Source organism: Lactuca virosa, chromosome 5, assembly GCF_052849685.1.
Source record: "Lactuca virosa cultivar CGN04683 chromosome 5, Lactuca_virosa_CGN04683_v6, whole genome shotgun sequence".
Lineage (NCBI taxonomy): Eukaryota > Viridiplantae > Streptophyta > Magnoliopsida > Asterales > Asteraceae > Lactuca > Lactuca virosa.
The window spans coordinates 243,434,921-243,446,298 of NC_136430.1; positions in this window are offsets into that span (position 1 = coordinate 243,434,921).

An 11,378-nucleotide genomic window follows, 5' to 3' on the forward strand; every position below is an offset into this window, starting at 1 on the left:
GTGTTGAGTTTCCAATAGATCTGGTGCCCATAGCTATGGTAGATTTCTTTGTCATACTGGGCATGGATTGGTTAAGTAGGTTTGTAGCCGTGAGTGATTGCGAGCGTCATATGGTGACGATACGAGACCCTAGTGGGGGAGTGCTTATGGTCTATGGCGAGGGAACTAGATCGGGATCAGCTTTCTGCTCTGCCGCCAGGGCAAGGTAGAGTTTACAAAAAGGATGCATGGGCTTTTTAGCGTATGTAATGGATACGAGGGTTGTCCAAGGTTGCAGAACTCGTTACTCGGTACCTGCTCGGCCGACTACCGAGTAGCGAGTACTCGGGGAGTACTCGGATTTGGTAATTGATATAGAAATATTTTTAAGGACATTGTATATGTCAAAATCATAAGTTGATTGAAATATATAACAAAATTAGATACATGTGAATACGCAAAAACTGAAAAACACATAATGGTCTCACTTCGTGAACAACTACTGAAAATTTAAGATATATATATGTAGTAATAATCACATGTGTGTGTTAAATAATAAATGAATTATATTATACATATTAATCACCGAGTTGACCGGGTTTTACAACATTGCTTAGTTCAGTAAGGGGCCTGTCGGGGAGCACTTCGGATTTTGCAACTCGCCTCGGTAAGGGGCCGAGTAGCGAGTACTCGAAGGAGTAATCGGCCAACTTGATGAGTTTTACAACACTGGGGCTGTCATAGAGAGGCCGATTTTTGTTTCTGATGTTCCAGTGGTGTGTGAGTTCCTAGATGTTTTCCCCGATAATTACTGGGCGTGCCTCTTGAGAGACAGGTGGAGTTCCGGATCCATCTGATTCCGGGGGCGACACCTATTGCCAAGGCACCATACCGACTTGCGCTACCAGAGATGCAGGAGTTATCGTCGCAGCTCCAGGAGCTGTTAGGGAAGGGTTTCATTAGACCAAGTAGCTCGGCGTGGGAAGCACTGATCCTTTTTTCAAAAAAAGGATGGTTCACACCGGATGTGCATCGACTACCGAGAGTTGAACAAGTTGATGGTCAAGAATAGTTATCCACTACCAAGGATCGACGATTTGCTTGATCATTTTTAGGTGGAATCTTGGTTTTCCAAAATTGATTTGAGATCTGGGTATCATCAAATGAGGTTCTGCGAGGAGGATATCCAGAAGACGTCCTTTCGTACTCGTTATGGGCATTACAAGTTTGTTGTAGCACTCGGTTCCTGGTATGTAATTTATTTTGTTGTATTTTGCATTTTGGTCTAGGACTCGGCGAGTTGAAGAACCAACTCGTCGAGTAGGAGTGCGACTGGACGCGGGACTTAAGTGATGGACTGGTCGAGTCGGCGACCAGACTCGACGAGTAGGCTCTGACTGGACAAAACCCTAATCTGAGGGTTTGCACCCTATTTAATCATCTCTTTCAGCCACCACTCTCCCCTATTGCTCCCAAAGACACTCCATAGCAAACCCTAGCTGAGTGTGTGAAGATCTAAAGGCATTTGTGGTGATTTTGGTGGTTTTGTTCACAAGGAAGAAGGAAGAGCATAGAAGGATCAAGAGGAACTGAAGGATCCGAGTTTTGTTCATCATTTGTAGTCTCTAAAAGGTATAAAGTTTGTACCTTGCTTACTTGTTTGTTAGATCCCTTTTTGGGGAGGATTTAGGGCTTTTAAGCCATATGAGGTGACCAACCATGATTTGCAAACATGGTTGGGGGTCAAGACTTCGGATCTAGCACTTGGGGAGAGTCACAAGGCAGATTTGGGTTGATTTTGCACCCAAGGAAGGCCTTATGCAACAAAAGAGCCATTTTAGAGCCTTTTTGGCACAAAAGTCCCATGCATGCACATAAAGTTCGTAACTTTATGTGCTAGATCGAGCTTAGGGGCTTGGATCTATCATTTGGTCAAGTGTTGTACATCAGAAATCGTGGATTTAGGGTGTGGACGTTATCGACTCGGCGAGTCCGCTCTTGGGACTCGACGAGTCCAAGGCTTTGAAGTCCCATATCTGTTCAGGGTCAAAGAACTCAGTTGGGTGTTAGAAGGGTTGTAGCAGGACAGAAAGAGTGACCCAACGCATTGGACTTAGTTTTAGACCTGGAGTTCATGGGACTCGACGAGTCCTAGAACAGACTCGACGACTCCGAGGCAATCTCCTTATGTTTGAAGATGAACTCGACGAGTTGTTCATACAACTCGACGAGTCAAGGTCAGGACTTGTTCACCAGTTGAAGGTGAACTTGACGAGTTGTTCATCCGAATCGGCGAGTCGGATGAAGGTTCATTGATGTTCGTAAAGGAGGGGAACTCGTCGAGTCGTTTCCAAACTCGACGAGTCGAGTCGTGGATAAGGACGAGTAAAAGGAAGGGACTCGACGAGTTGACGGCCCAACTCGGCGAGTCGGGTCAACTGGAAGTTGACTTTGACTTGGATTTGGTTGGGGGTAAAATAGTCATTTTACCGTAAGAGTAGATATCAGATTCTAACTGAGTGTTTTGTGGGGATTGTAGCCGGAGGATTTCCGGAGCAGCAGCAGACAGAGGTTTACCGCACAAATTATCAGCAGCTACTCGTACGAGGTGAGTTACCTTCCAGTAGGGGTAGGTCTAAGGCCACAATGCCAGCCCACCAAAGAGGGGTATTTAGAAGATGATTGTCTTTGTGATAATTATCTTTCTCTGGTTATGTGCTTTGGTCATGAGTTTTATCTGTATGATATGTTACGTGTATAATAGGGATTAGTTCCCTGACAGCGGTCCTTAGGACCGAAGGGTAGGTCAGTACCCGGATATGCCTGACTGTATGTTTATACCTTGTTGTTGTATGTTAGTGGTAGGGGTGGAATAGTCCCCAGTTACCGGTTGAAAGATACCGATGACAGTTACCGGTTGAAAGATACCGATGATGAATACCGGTTGAAAGATACCGATGATGATTACCGGTTGAAAGATACTGATGATGATTATCGGTTGAAAGATACCGACGATGATTACCGGTTGAAAGATACCGATGATATTGTATGGTATGTGGTATGATGAGGGAACTCACTAAGCTTTGTGCTTACGGTTTCGGTTTTGGTTTTATTAATTTAAAAATGAAATTTTCGGGCTTGAATTTTAGGACGTTACAAGTTGGTATCAGAGCCCTGGTTTGAGGGATTCGGACACACCCTTGGGGGTGTCTGGACTCAAACCGAGGGACTAAAAGATTTTTACAAGGAAAAATGTTTTTCTAGAATCTAAATGGAAGGATTTTAAGAAAGACGAAGTGTGTGATGCATGCGACCGGTCGGGCTCAAGTAAGTTTTCCCCAAGATACCCATACTTGCTATGTTATGCTATATGGTTTTTATTCAGAAAACTACATGCTAGAATAGGACTAAGGATCTAGGAGGATGCCTTGTGTGCCTGATATATGATTCTGAGAATTGCATGCTAGTTAGGGCTAAGGGTCTGGGGAGGATGCCTTATATGCCTGTTGTATGAGCTGTATGCTAGGACTGTTTAGTCAGCGGTAGCACTCCGTTCCTGGTATGTAATTTATTTTGTTGTATTTTGCATTTTGGTCTAGGACTCGACGAGTGGAAGGCCCAAACTCGTCGAGTAGGAATGAGACTGGACGCGGGACTTAAGTGATGGACTCGTCGAGTCGGCGACCAGACTCGACGAGTAGGCTCTGACCGGACAAAACCCTAATCTGAGGGTTTGCACCCTATTTAATCATCTCTTTCAGCCACCGCTCGCCCCTATTGTTCCCAAAGACCCTCCATAGCAAACCCTAGTCAAGTGTGTGAAGATCTAAAGGCATTTGTGGTGATTTTGGTGGTTTTGTTCACAAGGAAGAAGGAAGAGCATAGAAGGATCAAGAGGAACTGAAGGATCCGAGTTTGGTTCATCATTTGCAGTCTTTCAAAGGTATAAAGTCTGTACCTTGCTTACTTGTTTGTTAGATCCCTTTTTGGGAAGGATTTAGGGCTTTTAAGCCATATGAGGTGACCAACCATTATTTGCAAACATGGTTTGGGATCAAGACTTCGGATCTAGCACTTGGGGAGAGTCACAAGGCAGATTTGGGTTGCTTTTGCACCCAAGGAAGGCCCCATGCAACAAAAGAGCCATTTTAGAGCCTTTTTGGCTCAAAAGTCCCATACATGCACGTAAAGTTCGTAACTTTACATGCTAGATCGATCTTAGGGGCTTGGATCTATCATTTGGTCAAGTGTTGTACATCACAAATCGTGGATTTAGGGTGTGGACGTTATCGACTCGGCGAGTCCGCTCTTGGGACTCGACGAGTCCAAGGCTTTGAAGTCCCATATCTGTTCAGGGTCAAAGAACTCAGTTGGGTGTTAGAAGGGTTGTAGCAGGATAGAAAGAGTGACCCAACGCATTGGACTTAGTTTTAGACCTGGAGTTCATGGGACTCGACGAGTCCTAGAACAGACTCGACGACTCCGAGGCAATCTCCTTATGTTTGAAGATGAACTCGACGAGTTGTTCATACAACTCGACGAGTCAAGGTCAGGACTTGTTCACCAGTTGAAGGTGAACTTGACGAGTTGTTCATCCGAATCGGCGAGTCGGATGAAGGTTCATTGATGTTCGTAAAGGAGGGGAACTCGTCGAGTCGTTTCCAAACTCGACGAGGCGAGTCGTGGATAAGGACGAGTAAAAGGAAGGGACTCGACGAGTTGACGGCCCAACTCGGCGAGTCGGGTCAACTGGAAGTTGACTTTGACTTGGATTTGGTTGGGGGTAAAATAGTCATTTTACCGTAAGAGTAGATATCAGATTCTAACTGAGTGTTTTGTGGGGATTGTAGCCGGAGGATTTCCGGAGCAGCAGCAGACAGAGGTTTACCGCACAAATTATCAGCAGCTACTCGTACGAGGTGAGTTACCTTCCAGTAGGGGTAGGTCTAAGGCCACAATGCCAGCCCACCAAAGAGGGGTATTTAGAAGATGATTGTCTTTGTGATAATTATCTTTGTCTGGTTATGTGCTTTGGTCATGAGTTTTATCTGTATGATATGTTACGTGTATAATAGGGATTAGTTCCCTGACAGCGGTCCTTAGGACCGAAGGGTAGGTCAGTACCCGGATATGCCTGACTGTATGTTTATACCTTGTTGTTGTATGTTAGTGGTAGGGGTGGAATAGTCCCCAGTTACCGGTTGAAAGATACCGATGACAGTTACCGGTTGAAAGATACCGATGATGATTACCGGTTGAAAGATACCGATGATGATTACCGGTTGAAAGATATTGATGATGATTATCGGTTGAAAGATACCGGCGATGATTACCGGTTGAAAGATACCGATGATATTGTATGGTATGTGGTATGATGAGGGAACTCACTAAGCTTTGTGCTTACGGTTTCGGTAAAGCATCACGTTTCTCATTATGAATCGTATCCCATACACTTCGGGTATAGGATCAATTGCATATGCTTTAATATTCGACCATTCTAAAATTTTCCAAATGCCTAAGGCATTAAGAGGGAAAGAGGACTAGAATCGGATTTGACTGAATTAGTTAAACAACTGTCAAGGATAATCTAAGGTTCGCCAAGGATTGGTCACTTGTGGACAGTTAGAAGTATGGTCATGGATGGACCATATTAACATTATTATGAATAGATGAGATTCTATTTAAAATGAGTTGTCATATGGAAAATATGGAAATGTTTCCATATTGGGAGTTGGACGTTAAGAGTTTATGTCAAGATTAGAAACTTTTATGCAAGAAGGATGTTCAAAGGAATGTACTTTGAATGTGAGACTTCACATCTTTGGAATTGTCTTGTAATAATCTCCAATATAGCATTTTTGTAATTTCATTGGTCGAGTCTTGCTGACTTTTGTGTCGTGACATTACCAAAGGACTGTTGCATAAAGTGTAAGAATATAACATATTCTAGTAGTGGCGAGAATTTTGTAATCTTACACTAATTGATAAGGATTGGGAATTATGAAATGAGTGTGATTGAAAATGTTATTCAATTATACTATTTCACAAAGTAAGGACCATAAGAAAACATAGTCTGCATGCTAAGAGCATGGGACAATTGTCGTTATAATTCAAGTAAGAACTTGATTACCCAAAACAACAAATAATGAGCATGGGACAATTGTCATTATAATTGTGTTATTTTACTCGGGTGGGAGTCGATACTTCATGTCTTTATCCTTTAGTCGTCGCATTAGTCTTAGACGCGAGGTTTTGAGTCGACCACTGAGGGTTTCTCTAGCCGACGAGCATGCGGTTTTTGCCACTGATGTATTTCAGGGATGTGTTTTAGAGATTTTTGGTGTTGAGTTTCCAATAGATCTGGTGCCCATAGCTATGGTAGATTTCTTTGTCATACTGGGCATGGATTGGTTAAGTAGGTTTGTAGCCGTGAGTGATTGCGAGCGTCATATGGTGACGATACGAGACCCTAGTGGGGGAGTGCTTATGGTCTATGGCGAGGGAACTAGATCGGGATCAGCTTTCTGCTCTGCCGCCAGGGCAAGGTAGAGTTTACAAAAAGGATGCATGGGCTTTTTAGCGTATGTAATGGATACGAGGGTTGTCCAAGGTTGCAGAACTCGTTACTCGGTACCTGCTCGGCCGACTACCGAGTAGCGAGTACTCGGGGAGTACTCGGATTTGGTAATTGATATAGAAATATTTTTAAGGACATTGTATATGTCAAAATCATAAGTTGATTGAAATATATAACAAAATTAGATACATGTGAATACGCAAAAACTGAAAAACACATAATGGTCTCACTTCGTGAACAACTACTGAAAATTTAAGATATATATATGTAGTAATAATCACATGTGTGTGTTAAATAATAAATGAATTATATTATACATATTAATCACCGAGTTGACCGGGTTTTACAACATTGCTTAGTTCAGTAAGGGGCCTGTCGGGGAGCACTTCGGATTTTGCAACTCGCCTCGGTAAGGGGCCGAGTAGCGAGTACTCGAAGGAGTAATCGGCCAACTTGATGAGTTTTACAACACTGGGGCTGTCATAGAGAGGCCGATTTTTGTTTCTGATGTTCCAGTGGTGTGTGAGTTCCTAGATGTTTTCCCCGATAATTACTGGGCGTGCCTCTTGAGAGACAGGTGGAGTTCCGGATCCATCTGATTCCGGGGGCGACACCTATTGCCAAGGCACCATACCGACTTGCGCTACCAGAGATGCAGGAGTTATCATCGCAGCTCCAGGAGCTGTTAGGGAAGGGTTTCATTAGACCAAGTAGCTCGGCGTGGGAAGCACTGATCCTTTTTTCAAAAAAAGGATGGTTCACACCGGATGTGCATCGACTACCGAGAGTTGAACAAGTTGATGGTCAAGAATAGTTATCCACTACCAAGGATCGACGATTTGCTTGATCATTTTTAGGTGGAATCTTGGTTTTCCAAAATTGATTTGAGATCTTGGTATCATCAAATGAGGTTCTGCGAGGAGGATATCCAGAAGACGTCCTTTCGTACTCGTTATGGGCATTACAAGTTTGTTGTAGCACTCGGTTCCTGGTATGTAATTTATTTTGTTGTATTTTGCATTTTGGTCTAGGACTCGGCGAGTTGAAGAACCAACTCGTCGAGTAGGAGTGCGACTGGACGCGGGACTTAAGTGATGGACTGGTCGAGTCGGCGACCAGACTCGACGAGTAGGCTCTGACTGGACAAAACCCTAATCTGAGGGTTTGCACCCTATTTAATCATCTCTTTCAGCCACCACTCTCCCCTATTGCTCCCAAAGACACTCCATAGCAAACCCTAGCTGAGTGTGTGAAGATCTAAAGGCATTTGTGGTGATTTTGGTGGTTTTGTTCACAAGGAAGAAGGAAGAGCATAGAAGGATCAAGAGGAACTGAAGGATCCGAGTTTTGTTCATCATTTGTAGTCTCTAAAAGGTATAAAGTTTGTACCTTGCTTACTTGTTTGTTAGATCCCTTTTTGGGGAGGATTTAGGGCTTTTAAGCCACATGAGGTGACCAACCATGATTTGCAAACATGGTTGGGGGTCAAGACTTCGGATCTAGCACTTGGGGAGAGTCACAAGGCAGATTTGGGTTGATTTTGCACCCAAGGAAGGCCTTATGCAACAAAAGAGCCATTTTAGAGCCTTTTTGGCACAAAAGTCCCATGCATGCACATAAAGTTCGTAACTTTATGTGCTAGATCGAGCTTAGGGGCTTGGATCTATCATTTGGTCAAGTGTTGTACATCAGAAATCGTGGATTTAGGGTGTGGACGTTATCGACTCGGCGAGTCCGCTCTTGGGACTCGACGAGTCCAAGGCTTTGAAGTCCCATATCTGTTGAGGGTCAAAGAACTCAGTTGGGTGCTAGAAGGGTTGTAGCAGGACAGAAAGAGTGACCCAACGCATTGGACTTAGTTTTAGACCTGGAGTTCATGGGACTCGACGAGTCCTAGAACAGACTCGACGACTCCGAGGCAATCTCCTTATGTTTGAAGATGAACTCGACGAGTTGTTCATACAACTCGACGAGTCAAGGTCAGGACTTGTTCACCAGTTGAAGGTGAACTTGACGAGTTGTTCATCCGAATCGGCGAGTCGGATGAAGGTTCATTGATGTTCGTAAAGGAGGGGAACTCGTCGAGTCGTTTCCAAACTCGACGAGTCGAGTCGTGGATAAGGACGAGTAAAAGGAAGGAACTCGACGAGTTGACGGCCCAAATCGGCGAGTCGGGTCAACTGGAAGTTGACTTTGACTTGGATTTGGTTGGGGGTAAAATAGTCATTTTACCGTAAGAGTAGATATCAGATTCTAACTGAGTGTTTTGTGGGGATTGTAGCCGGAGGATTTCCGGAGCAGCAGCAGACAGTGGTTTCCCGCACAGATTATCTGCAGCTACTCGTACGAGGTGAGTTACCTTCCAGTAGGGGTGGGTCTAAGGCCACAATGCCGGTCCACCAAAGAGGGGTATTTAGAAGATGATTGGCTTTGTGATAATTATCTTGGTCTGGTTACGTGCTTTGGTCATGAGTTTTATCTGTATGATATGTTACGTGTATAATAGGGATTAGTTCCCTGACAGCGGTCCTTAGGACCGAAGGGTAGGTCAGTACCCGGATATGCCTGACTGTATGTTTATATCTTGTTGTTGTATGTTAGTGGTAGGGGTGGAATAGTCCCCAGTTACCGGTTGAAAGATACTGATGACAGTTACCGGTTGAAAGATACTGATGATGATTACCGGTTGAAAGATACCGATGATGATTACCGGTTGAAAGATACCGACAATGATTACCGGTTGAAAGATACCGATGATATTGTATGATATGTGGTATGATGGGGGAACTCACTAAACTTTGTGCTTACGGTTTCGGTTTCGGTTTTGGTTTCAGGTACCTCTTCGTCTAAGGGGAAGGAGCCGGCGGCGTAACATCGCATCACACACACACGTGATTCCGCATCGGACTTTCTGGAATTGTACTTTGATTTTCCTTATTTTTGATGTCATGGTTTGGGACACAACATTATGATTTTGTAATGTGTTGCCTTGTTTACAGTGTTATGGTAAAATGTTTTAAAAATTATTAATTTAAAAATGAAATTTTCGGGCTTGAATTTTGGATTTATCATCACTTCTACACTTCTAGACGCAAACTCAAGCCATTTTCTCTCAAAGTCTACAACCAAAAACTAAAGTTTTCTCTCATCTATCATCCGAATATCATCCAATCCACCTTCAAATCTCATTTAAGAACATCTAGTGTTCTTCTCTTCGAAATCAATCACCCTTCATTCTTCATTTTACGGCCGTGAACACCTACATCTCCTTCATTTCACCAAGAAACACCAAGAACACACATTGAGTTCCAGCCGAAAAGACTTGAATCTTTAAGGGCCGAAAACCCTTTGCGGCCGTGAACACCGAAGGTTGGCCGTGAACACCAAAGCCAGCCGTGAACTCCAAGAAGTTGCTTGATTTTGGTTCTAACACTTCTTTGGTAAGTGTTCCTTACATAATAGGTTGTTTCCTTTACACCTTTGAGGTTATACTCACTAATTTCATGCCAATATATCGAGTGAAATGCATTTTAGGACTTGTTTCTGTTGGGTTTTGAGCATTCTAACACTCCTATGGTGTACATGGAACCCTATAAACCTTGGATCTATGTTTTTCTCTATTATACATGCAAATATTCAATATTCTAAGTTTTCATCCTAACTAGCATAATATGAAGCAACTACACAACAATAATTTAGTAGAATGACATACATTTTTATAGAGCTTGAAGTCTTGAACGTTAAGAGCTGAGCCCCAATAGTGTGGAAGCCTCAAGTGGAATCACTAATCACCAAAAACACCTTGGAAAACTTGAGATAATATAATGTACACTAGAAATCGGCCCACTCTTGTATCCTCACACACTAGTGCCATTTCATGTGCCAAAGACCTTTTTATATAGTATGGAGCATTAGGGTTTCATCTATCTAAACCCTAATACCCATGACGTATCATTTCCATAGGATCCATGGTTTAAACACTCCATGGACTATCCGTGAAAGCTTAGACCAACCTAAATGAACTTGGCCCATGCTATAGTATGGAGGATTAGAGTCCATATTTAATTAGTTCCTTTTGATCACTAAATTAATTCTAAATTAATTCTTGATCAATACTAATTAAATAATATGATTCCATATTAATATTTTAGAACTTATAATATATTAATATAAATCATAAACATACTATTCTCAAAAGACTATCCATATAAATTGTTCCGGTGAAGTGCAACCCAAATGGACCATGCCAAGTCGGGTCGAATACATTCCAATTATAGTTATGGACTTAGACACTAATCCAACAGTCTCCCACTTGGATAAGTCTAAAACTATTGTTGTGTATGACTCCAAAACCCGACTAGCAATCGTAGCTCTTAAAGCCGCTGTCAAGCTCTGAACAAATCAATGACGCGTCCATTAGATAAGGGATCATATATTCCTCCATTCTAGATATCATATGGACTGAGACATGGATTATAATTATTCTCTCTGTGCATTTGTTGTTTCCTGATTTCTGATTTATGACGACCGACTAATTGAACAAATCAAACTAGTCCAGGCTTGGCCAAGCACTTCGGGGTGTCATCACTAAATCATCGAGGGGCCCACAGATATCGCTTTTATCCCAACAAGGGTAAAAGGAATGGATAAACTTCGACTCATATGCTTGTTCTACTACTTGTTGAATCATACAAAAAGGCACGTTTTATAACATCGAGTTACCAATGTGTTTTCGTACAATCAATGTATAACCAAATTATAGGCAACAACTCATATCTCTAGGTTTGAAGAATATAAGATATTATCGTCTCATGATCACTCG